This window comes from Mesoplodon bidens (assembly GCF_964165515.1).
Source record: "Mesoplodon bidens genome assembly, contig: HAP1_SCAFFOLD_789, whole genome shotgun sequence".
NCBI lineage: Eukaryota > Metazoa > Chordata > Mammalia > Artiodactyla > Ziphiidae > Mesoplodon > Mesoplodon bidens.
In genome coordinates, this window is record NW_027671702.1 from 13,600 (window position 1) to 25,985 (window position 12,386).

At 40.9% G+C, this 12,386-nt stretch overlaps 1 pseudogene across 1 annotated transcript; it reads right to left on the reverse strand.

The window, feature by feature from the left end:
• Nucleotides 1–10,609: 10,609 nt before the first annotated feature.
• LOC308611131 (ferritin light chain-like) lies at nt 10,610–11,300 on the reverse strand (annotated as a pseudogene). The gene has a single exon. The product of its transcript is annotated as a ferritin light chain-like (transcript).
• Between the last annotated feature and the right edge of the window lie 1,086 nt (nt 11,301–12,386).

Below are 12,386 nucleotides of genomic sequence, written 5' to 3' on the forward strand. Positions count from 1 at the left end.
AAAACCTCCCAGAGTGTTTCTCTTCAACACATCATGTGGTGCCAAATGAAGATTCTTAGGAGTGCTTATTAATTATGAAGGGCACAGTTGTGGTACTGTCACTGACGATAATAATAATGGATTTTTGGCCTAGAGTTTTGACCTATTTCACCAGTGTTTTACCGTTGACTGCCCCTCTATGCTGCTTCCAAAAGTGATAGTGTGTGATAAGGTTTTTACTTTCATTTCTAAAGTTTGTTTTTTAGGTGAGTCCTGTTCTTCCTTTTTCTTTCAGCAGAAATGAAATCCCAGGTAAGTATAAGTATTCAAATATTTGATCAGTAAGTCACAGTTATCTCCAGTACATTAAATAACTTTCATCAAAAAACATGTTATAGGTAAAAAGCTCTGAAGGACCAGCTATGTATATGATAATTATGTTTCAGGCCTTCTAGGGTATTATATATAATAACTTGTCTTCTGGTCGTGGTCTTGAAGTCTTTATGGATTCAGCCTCAGTAGTAGCGAACTGCACTGCTACTTGGTTTGGAGTACAATTTAGACTTTAGCCCTCCTGGAGGTTGAGTTTTTGGTATTGAAAACCATAGGAATGAAATTATTGTATTTCAACAAAGGATCGAGGGCTTGAGGCTTAAACAAGCCAACATATGTGTGGGAAGCAGTCAGCCTTGAGAGCAGGCTACGGACATGCCAGGCATGCCGCCGCTGATCGAAGGGACTGTCCCTACTTGTTCCTCTCCTTGTTCCATTCCACGGGAGATAAATCACCAGGGCCCAGAAATCATAAAGAATGTAAAATGAGACAAGCCAATCTGTCTCCACCCTGCACGTGCAGGTTATTTTGGATGATTCTGGGTTTATGGGTTTTCTGCCAGGGAAGTTAACCTTGAGCCGAGACAGTCATTAGATAATGTAAACCACCGTCTGGCAACCTTCCCTTTTCTAGTCTATATAATCTGCAACTGTAGCATAATAAAACTTGCCTTGCAACCATCAGTTGTCTTGGTCCTTCTGACCCCATTTGTCGGTGCTACTTCAGTTCCTTACCCCGTCCCTTCTGACCCTGGGCGGTGAAATCCACTTTCTGAGACTGGTCCGTGGCAAGTGGCGCCCGAACAGGGACCTGAAGCGTGAAGCCAATGAAAAGAAAAAGAAAGTGCAGGTAAGAGAACCCTTATGCAAAATATGTGTGGACACGAGTATAAGTGAAACTAATAGAGGCATAAGGCAACAGTCAGAAGTAAAATAAGATGGGCTCAAAGGGCTCAAAGGAGTGTGAATTATTTGCTCCGGTTTTACTTTTGATGCTTAAAGCTCGGGGTAATAAAGTTTCTACCTCACAGTTGACTGAATTTTTTCAGCATATCCATGATGTATCTCCCTGGTTTCCTGATGGCGGCTCTGTGACATAGAAATCTGGCAGAAAGTTGGAGAAGATTTTAAAAATTATTATGAGTCTCGAGGGCCTACTCATACTGCCGTTGTTACATTTAGTTTGTGGAATCTGATAAAAATATGTTTAGGTTCTTCTCATGATAGTGTTGATTTGAATGTAAAGTCAGAAAAACATAAGCCTCTGACAGAAGAAACGACTGTATTATCAGCTACTGTGTCGCCACTTCCTAAACCAAAAGAGCTAATAAATTTAAATATTTCAGATGAAGAGGAACATTTTGACTTAACACATGAGGCTTTTAAACATAAAAGAGAGAAGTATCCTGAAGATGATTTTCTAATGGCTATAATAGATAAGTCAGTGAAAAAGCTGCAAATTAGTAAGGACTGTCTTCCTCAAAATTCTCCATCTGTAAAACTGCTCAGTCCCTTGCAACGTGCTGTACAAGCAGCAATAAAACGAGGAGAAGATCCTATTTTCTGTTGTCCTGTCACGGAAAGACCTGATCCTAATAATCCTCAACAGGCTATTAGGGAGCATCAGGCTCTTCCTTTTAAAGTTTTGAAAGATTTAAAATCTGCTTGTGCTCAATATGGGCCCACTGCTCCTTTTACTACTGCTATGGTTGACACTATTACAGGAGAAGCTCTTCCCCCTGCTGATTGGCAGTCTATTGCACGAGCTTGTTTAAATGGTGGAGATTATTTAATATGGAAGTTTGATTTTTATGAACGGGCTGCTGAACAAGCAGAAAAGAATGCTACCCATGATATTCCAGTTGATTATCATATGCTGATTGGGGAAGGACCATATATTTCTTTACAAGATCGATTAACTTATCCCTTTGTTGCTTATCCTCAAATAAATCATTTGGCATTACAAGCCTGGAGGAAATTATCTTCTACACACAAAACTGAGGATCTTTCAAAAATTAGACAGGGACCTGATGAACCATATGCTGATTTTGTAGATAGATTGTTACAGCCGGTGGGGAGACTCATTGTGGATGGACTCACTGGTACAAGTGTAGTTAAGCAACTTGCTTTTGAAAATGCTAATAATGCATGTCAGGCTGCGATTCGACCTTGGAGAAAACGGGGAACATTGAAGGATTATATTCGCCTTTGTGCAGACATTGGGCCTGCTTATATACAGGGTGCTGCTATGGCTGCAGCATCAACTAAAGTGGGGTTTAAAAACAATCCAAAGAGAACAAAGACTAGTTTTAAATGCGGAAAGGCAGGTCATTTTGCTGGAGAATGTAGATCTTTTCACTGTAACCCTGGTCCTTCCTTCCCGACTCAAAACCCTCCAGATGGTCAGAAAATCCCTGGTTTATGCCCTAAATGCAATAGGGGAAAACGTTGGGCACGAGGTTGTCGCTCAGTGGCCCACAAGGATGGAACACCACTGTCGGGAAACTCCTCCCGGGGCCTTCCCCGGCCCCAACAGATAATAGGGGCAATGTCTGTGTATCCTCCTCAAACTATCAATCAGACATTAACCAAAAACAAAAACATACAATATCTTTGCTCTCCAGAGAAACAGCAGGAAGCGCAGGACTGGACCACAGTACCTCCGCCCGATATGTATTAACTCCTGAAATGGGTCCTCAGGCCTTCTCTAAGGGCATCTGTGGACCTTTACCCAAGGGTTTGATGGGACTATTATTGGGAAGAAGTAGTGTCACCATGAAGGGTTTAACTATTATGCCAGGAGTTATAGATTGTGACTACGAAGGAGAAATAAAAATCATGGCACAAACTATTAAAAATATAATAATGATTTCTCCTGGGGATAAAATTGCACAATTGCTACTTTTGCCCTTTGTACCTCATGGACAAATTTTACAACATCAAAAGAGAGACACAAAGGCTTTTGGATCATCTAATGCTGCCTACTGGATTCAGAAGACAGGGAAAGAACGTCCAGAAAGGAAATGAACCATTAATGGAAAGGTTTTTTCAGGTTTGTTAGACACTGGAGCTGATGTCTCTGTTATGACACAGATTCACTGGCATAAACAGTGGCCCGTTAGTCCTACTATTACAGAACTTCAAGGAATAGGACAGAGTTCTTCTCCTATGCAAAGTAGTCAGTTATTATTATGGCAAGATAGTGAGGGCCATTCAGGATACTTCCAGCCTTATGTTTTGCCTAGGCTGCCTTTAAACCTCTAGGGCCGAGATATATTAAAAGAAATGGGAGTATTACTTTATAGTCCAAATTCTCAAGTCTCTAATATGATGTTGGATCAAGGATTTCTTCCCACAAAAGGGCTGGGAACAAATCAACAAGGAACTGTCTATCCTATTGATGTGAAAATAAAAAATGATAGGCAAGTTTTGTGTTTTTCTTAGGGGCCTTGGATTCTCCTCCACTCACTGCTGATCCAATTACTTGGCTGAGTGATGACCCTGTATGGGTGGGCCAATGGCCCCTCACAAAGGAGAAATTAGAAGCTGCAGAACAATTAGTACTGGAACAATTAGGGCATTTAGAAATTTCCAGTAGTCCTTGGAATACTCCTATTTTTATTACCAAGAAAAAATCTGGAAAATATAGGTTATTACCGGATCTAAGAGCTGTTAATAAAACTATGCTAATAATGGGAGCTCTTCAAGCAGGCCTACCCTCTCCAACAGCCATACCACACGATTATCATCTTTTAGTTATAGATTTAAAAGATTGTTTTTTTCACTATTCCTTTGTTTCCTGAAGATAGAAAACATTTTGCTTTTAGCTTGCCTTCCTTAAATTTTAAGGAGCCCATGAGGAGCTTTCAATGGAAAGTATTGCCTCAGGGCATGGCAAATAGTCCTACATTATGCCAAAACTATGTGGCTCAGGCCTTAACTCCTGTGAGAAAAAGGTTTCCAACGTTATATCTCATACATTATATGGATGATATACTTTTAGCCACTGATAATATTTCTTTATTAGAGACTGCTTTTCCATTTTTACAACAATCCTTACAATCATTTGGCTTGGTCATTGCCTCAGAAAAAATTCAAAGACAATCTCCATTTTTCTATTTGGGAAAATATATTGATAACACTACCATTAGGCCTCAGAAACTGCAAATTCGAGTTGATAATTTAAAAACATTAAAGGATTTTCAAAAATTACTTGGAGACATTAATTGGCCAAGGCCTTCCTTAAAACTTACTACTGCTCAATTAGAGCCTTTGTTTGATATTCTTAAAGGTGACTCAGCTCCTTCTACTTCACGCTCTATGACTCCAGAAGCACTTCAAGCTTTACAAGTAGTTAATAGAGCTATCAGCTCTGCACAGTTAACTCGAATGCATACTCACCTGCCAATTTCTTTAATTGCTTGTCCAACACCTCATGTGCCTACTGCCATCTTATGGCAAACTGTTGGCATTATTGAATGGATTCATATGAAAACTACATCCTCTAAGGTTATTAACCCTTATTTTGAACTTAGTAGTAAGCTAATAATGCAAGGTAGAACTAGATGCTTACAACTTCTGGGTATAGAACCTTCTCAAATTATTATCCCTTATTCAGTTAATCAACAAAATTGGCTTTTTCAACATAGTAATGAATGGGGTCTTGCTCTTGCAGGATTTTCAGGTGCCTTGGAATGCCATTACCCTGCTGATAAATTGATCCAATTCGACAAAGTTAACTGTTATATCTTTCCTTCTATAATTAGGCAACAGCCTATTCCTCATGTACCTTTGGTTTTTACAGACGGTTCTTCTTCAGGAGGGGCTACTGTAATCACTGACGACGGAACAAAACTCATTAAACAAACTTCCTTGACTTCAGCTCAACATGTTGAACTGTATGCTGTCATGATGGCTTTTAAACATTTGCCTTCTGTATCTTTTAATTTGTTTTCTGATAGTAAATATCTTATCAGCTTATTATTTCTTCTGGAGACTGCGACCAGAGGACATACTAATGACCCTGAATTATCATCCTCTTTTCGTTTGCTTCAACAGCTTATTCGTTCCCACGATGGCCGTGTTGCAGCTCTGCATATCCGTGCTCATTCTAACTTGCCTGGTCCATTGTCTAAACTTAATGTGACTGCAGATGTTTTAACTCGATCTAAACGTGATCTTTATCCTGTGCGTTTTCCTCCCAAAAATAAAGTTAAAGTTACTCTTCCTCCTCAATCTCTTTTCCCTAAAGCAGGACATATCCCAAATTACCGTCCTCCTCCTTTCCGTTCGTCATGCTGTCAAGAATGGCTAAGGTATTGCATTCATTATCTTCATACTGTTGATACTCATGGTCCATGTCCTGGACACCCTCATATTATGGTAAGTTATGATCAAACTGCTTCACAAGCAGCACAGCAGTCGCATGCTTTACACCATCAGTCGGCGGCTACATTACGCAAAGAATTTTCCCTTACTCGTGAAGCCACCCGACAAATTGTTAAGCAATGCCCACAGTGCTTACCTCACCTTCCTGTTCCACATTATGGTGTTAATCCTCGTGGATTATTACCTAGTTATTTATGGCAAATGGATGTTACTCATATCCCGTCTTTTGGGAAATTACAATTTGTTCATGTCACTATTGATACTTATTCTGGTTTCCTCTGTGCTACAGCACAGACCCGAGAAGCTACTAAACATGTTATCACTCATTTATTACACTGTTTTGCTTTTGTGAACCTTCATTTTACAGGAACCAACATTACTCTTACAGGCCCGGCTACCAGCCGACGAGAGGATCTTAAGGATACCATCATTTGGTATAAAAATGGGCAAGCTATTAATATTAGAGGTCGAATCTCATATGCCTCGCCACTTTGGGATTCCGCTATTACTATGGCCAAGGTTCCAGGTGAAGATTCAGGAAATTATTTCTGTATGAAGCATTTACTTGGAGGACAAGGGATACTTATAGTTGGACATAAGGTTACTATTCTTAACAGAAAATCAAAACCTCAATTTCCTCCTTTTATGACCATTAACTTTGCTGGATCCAATTTTGAATGTTGCAATGCATCTTGGAATAATAACCAAATATGGTGTACTACAGATCATACCAAGGGGTCAATTCTTCTCTCTTCTATTCCCATCATAGATAGGTTTATCACATTTCAAAAGAACTGGGATATATGGAAACTAGCTCTAACTTATTCCAATACACCTGTTATAACTTGTGTTGCTCCTCCATATACACTTTTGATTGGTTCTATTAACATTGGTAATTCTTCCAAAGGAGGATATAATATTAGCTGTGTTCATTGTATTTTTAGCAGTTGTATGTTCCCTTCTGCAGGAACACAATCTGTGCTTATACTAAGGCAACCCATATATGTTATGGTGCCTGTACATCTGAGAGAACCTTGGTATGAAGATACTGGAGTACAGGCATGGGTGGAACTCTCTAAAGCCTTGCAGAGAAGGAGACGCTTTATTGGGTGGCTAATAGTAAGTTTACTTGCCTTGGCTGCTCTGTCTGCTACCGCGGCTACTGCCCGTCTTGCTCTTTCACAGAGTATTAATCATGCTCACTTTGCTAATCAATTATCTCAAAATACCAGTCTTGCTTAATCTTTACAAAGTCACATAGATTTACAGATTAATAACAAGTTAGATGAATTTAAAAACGCAATTTTGAGGATTGGAGATCAGATTAAAATTAAAATTGAGGATGCGTTTAGCTTGTCATGCAAAGTATACGTGGATTTGTGTTATTCCTTACAAGTACAATGACTGTATTTGGGAATGGGAAAAAGTAAAAATGCATCTGCTGAGTGTTTGGTCAGATAATAATATTAGTCTTGATCTTAAGAAATTAAATGCTGAAATTCAGGATATACAACATGCACATCTTGATGATATTTCACCAGAAGATGTAATTCAAACTTTACTGGATCATTTAAAGTGGTTAAACCCTTAGTCGTGGATTACTAGAGGGTTGTCAGGAGTTATTACCCTGGCCATAATTTGCCTATTATTGATAATAATCTTCTCATGTCTGTTTCGTATCCTCATGCTACAGTATACTACTCTCGGCACTAAGCTTCATGGAATTATTTTGCAGCAAAAATTAAAAAATAAAGAAGGGGGACCTGTGGGAAGCAATCAGCCTTGAGAGCAGGCTACAGACATGCCAGGCATGCCGCCGCTGCTCGAAGGGACTGTCCCTACTTGTTCCCCTCCTTGTTCCATTCCACGGGAGATAAATCACCAGGGCCCAGAAATCAGAAAGTATGTAAAATGAGACAAGCCAATCTGTCTCCACCCTGCACGTGCAGGTTATTTTGGATGATTCTGGGTTTATGGGTTTTCTGCCAGGGAAGTTAACCTTGAGCCGAGACAGTCATTAGATAATGTAAACCACCGTCTGGCAACCTTCCCTTTTCTAGTCTATATAATCTGCAACTGTAGCATAATAAAACTTGCCTTGCAACCGTCAGTTGTCTTGGTCCTTCTGACCCCATTCGTCGGTGCTACTTCAGTTCCTTACCCCGTCCCTTCTGACCCTGGGCGGTGAAATCCTCTTTCTGAGGCTGGTCCGTGGCACATATGAATATGTTTTTGTCTTGCTGTACTGCACATATGCTGTCTAGTAACAGATATTTTGTCTGCTATTAGTGTTTTAGATTATGTCTTTCCAAAGCGCTGAGGCAGTGCACCTATTTTGATGTTGCAGCTGATGCCTGAACGTATCCTAGCTGACAAATTATTGATTAATAAAAACATGAATTTCTGAAAGATTTGTACTGTTAACCAAAATCTGGGCAAGGAGTCTCAAATGTAATTCTTAGCCAGAATTACATGTTAATGAACCATTTAACAGTGTAAATCAAGGAACATCAATGTAGGGATTTCTTTTCATTTATTTCTTACCTGCTTGAAATAGCAGTTAAAGGTTGCCAGCTTGGTTGCAGATGAACAGACATTTGAAGTTCCCTGAACTACGTAATGTGGAATAGGATAGTAGACTTCCAACGCCCTCAAGGCTGTGACCTTGCAGCCATTTTACATAGCACATCATCCTCCTATAGGGATGAACCTTTCCCTGGCCCGAAAAGTAGCCACTCCGTTGAAGCTTTGCTTATTGTAACAGGCTTTTGTTTCCAGGTTACATGTCTGTGGAAGACTTAATTCTGAATAGAGATATAGATATTACTGGAAACTAATTGTTTTTGCTATTATACTCTGCTTTATCAAAAAAGTAAAACATTTAAATTGTGCTACAAAAATTCAGATGTCTTACAATCTTTAAACAATAAATGAATGAATTGCCCTTAAAAAAAAAAGAATTAAGCAGTTAGTTAAGCTGTTGGTCCCACATCAGACAAATTATCCTTATACCTCCTGTCAATATTGTTAACAGAGACTGTTATTTTATTAATCCTTATGATCCCATGATTCTTTCTTTCATGTTTCGGGGCACAGCAGGTGAGAGAGTGGGTTTGTTAAGCTGGGTGGGTTTATCCTTCTTTTATGCGTTCATTCAATTTTCTGTTCATTTACTTATTGTATACATATGGCAATAGAAGCTGCTAAGGCAATGATTGCTACTCTGCAAAACAACAAGGCACAGAAGCAGATGTCTTATTTCCGAGATTTCTCCCCCCAGGATTATTATGATTAAAGATCCTTTCCCCCCACTCCCTGCAGAGGACAAGGGGCTGCTCGCTGGAGGATTTTTAATGACTTGGGGAAAGGCTCAAATATCCCCCCATTATGGTAATCCACCCCAGGGGCAAACCACACAAGAATATTATGAATTTATTTTATTTTTCTATCCTTGCAAAGGTAATACTCAGCTCATTAGAATATGAAAACTATACTGTCAAATTTCAGAATTACATGGATGAAGAAAATCACCAAAGTGGCATCATATCATGTGTGTTATAGCTGTATTTACTATATTGACTATATTAAATATGTTGTGTTATCAATGTATTGTATAACTATATATTGAAAAGGCAAAATGCTGTAACGTATTTCAGAGAAAATAATTATGTTGGCCAACCCCAAATTGTACATTGTAGACGGGTCCTAGGAAAAGAAGATTTAATTCATAGTGAACAAGAGGTTAGCTTCTGTTTTCAGCCATGTGCTATTTCAAGAATTAAACATCATGAATAATACAGGATATAAGAGGAATAGTCTAAAGATGGAAAAGCACATTTTGATTAGGAAAGAGAATTTAAGTCTTTTTTTTTAAGGAAAACTGCCTTATTACTATGAGATAAGAAAATTGTTTCCTTCTTTTCTTCCTTGCTTTCTTCTTCTTTTTTTTAACCTTTTTAATTTTGGATATTTGACCTCTAAGCTGAGATGACTGAAAATGCCTCCTCTGGGCATCAACCTTTTTGAAAGACTTTTTCCCCCTCCCTGAGGGCTATTTGTCTCTTGGAGGCTTTGTCTACATTACTCCTCAAGAGGCAAGCATTTGTCCTTGCACTAAATGCTGACATCTCCTGATAAGAGGGAAGCTGCAGAGTAGAAGAATTGAAGGTCAGTATGTTGATATTGGTCTCAAGCGCACTGATGTACATTTGTGTATTGGGGAAGGGGAGTGAAGCTTGAGAGTGGGCCAGTGGGGAGGGGTAAATATTTTGTGATGCTGTCTACCTATGGGCTTATAAAGTTTACGGCTGCATTAGGAGGACAAGCATTACCATTAGCATGAAAAGTAGGGCAGACCTCAGTTGCAAAAGCTTCTAGCCATACACATAGGGCAATACGTAAATGATACACCTTATTGCATTCACCCATTCACCCTCCCCTGTTCACGCTAATTGGAAATTTCCATCCATTTCAGAGAAGTAACACAACTATCAATCATTTTCCCTGGCACGAATCTTCCAGGAGAAAGAAAATGGAATACACCTAGCGACAGAGCTCACGCACTAGTAGTCCATGTGTCTTAGATTTAATATCTGATGACTAGCTGCATTGAAGCCAAGAGGTGGTTCACAAAGTTGCTGCACATTAGAATCACCTGGGGAACTCTGAGACCTTCCCGTGCCCAGGCTCCTCCCTAGACCTACTGAATCAAAATCTCTGGGGCTGGGACCCAGACACCAATGTTTTTCTTCAAAGCTCTTTAGGTAATTCAAACGAGCAGCAAAGCTTGAGAACCAGCCCAATAATGGGAACAAACTTATTTCACACAGATAAAGTGGGGCAATTCATATGTTAAAAGAACGTGAATATATGTATATATTTCTTTTTTTCACTTTATTCTGTTTGTATTTCAAATAGGCTTTTTTTTTTCCTTCTGCAAAAAGCATTATTGTTTCCATTTGGTCCAAGGCTTGGGAGAGGGCTCCAGGGCGGTTACAAAGCTGCCTAGTGGCTGCAGAGCGGGGCTTCAGGCAGAAGCTCTGACGCCAGAGGGTCTCCTCAGACGCGGCTGGACTTCAGAGACTCCTGTTTGGCTCGAGGGTGAGCCTTTCAAAGAGATACTCGCCCAGCACAGCCTGCGGACCAGCCAGCCTGCGGAGGTTGGTCAGGTGGTCTCCCATCTTCTGGATGAGTTTTACCTGCTCCTCCAGGAAGCGGCTCTCCAGGAAATCACAGAACTGGGAGTCTGCACGGGCAGGACCCAGGGCGCGCAGATCCGTTAGTGCCTGGTTCAGATTCTTCTCCCTAAGAATGGCGGCTTCCACAGCATCCTGGGTTTTACCCCACTCATCCTGAGAAGGCTTCTGCGCATCCTGGAAGAGGGCGCGGCCGCAGCACTGGTTTTGCATTTTCAAGAGGCGCTGGGCGCCCTCACACTTCTCCTCAGCCAGTTGGCGAAAAATGTGGCCCATACTGTCCAGAGTCCCATTGTTGCTGTCGAAATAGATGCTCAGAGAGAGGTAAGTGTCCACAGATGCATGTTGAACAGGCGGTGGACGGCGGCCTCCACCTCGGTGGAATAATTCTGACGAACCTGTGAACTCGTGGTTGATCAGTGATAAGGAGCTAAGCTCAAAAACTGGTGTTGGCCTGTCCTGGAGGCTGAGGATAGCTGAGTGTCTGATTCCAAAGGTTGCGAAAGGAAGAAAGGTTGGAAGGTGGTCGGGGGCTGGAGCAAGGAGCGTCCCTGGGTCTGTTCATTCCAAACACTGTTGAAGCAAAAGACAGATCTGCAGGACTGCCGAACGCACTGCCTCAAATAGGCTTTGATATAAATGAACAAGAAGTCCAAGCAAGGACAAAACTTACCCTTCCTCCCACCAAAATAGCTGGTGATACTAGAATCTAGATCTGGGAAGGGATTCTTCCATTACTTTCTTAACATTCCAAGCCACTGGAGCAGTGGTTCTCAAAGTATGGTCACCTTGTAACCAAGCAGTACCCTATGGGGCCTTCCTAGGACAGACCCATCCCCCATATCCTCTATTGTAGTTTCTCTCTGAAGTACTCAGATAATAGTATCTCAGGCATATTTCTTGAGTTTTCAGATGCTAAAAACCACCACCCAATGGAAGAAATGAACTCCTTGATGATCATGAGCACGTAGCCCTCAGACCTCCTGGCACCTAAGGATGGATAATGTTACCTGCCTTGTGGCCTCAACATCAGCCAATCAGAGGATTGTGCACGAGCTGATCACATGCCCTGGGATGTCCCTCCCTCACCTGGCCTTTAAAAATGCTTTGCTGAAATCCTTTGGAGATTTCAGGGGTTTTGGAACACGGACCACCCCTCTCCTTGCTCGATCCTGCAATAAACCTTTCTCTTCTCCAGACTCCAACCTTTAGGTTTGTTTGGCCTCACTGTGCTTCAGACACATGAACCTGCATTCAGTAACAACTTGACCAGCTTTACCAGCGTCCCCTGATAATGTGTCAGATATTCAAGTTTTAGGGCCCTATCCCAGCCCTATGGAATCAGCAACTCTAGTGGGGCTCAGTGATCTCTGTTATAACAGGCCCTCCATATGATTTTTATTCACCTTAAAGTTTGAAAATATCTGTATTGTCAGCTGGCCAAAGTGTCCACCAGCAGGTGAAGGGGAGTGATGCCTGGAAAAGATAGGG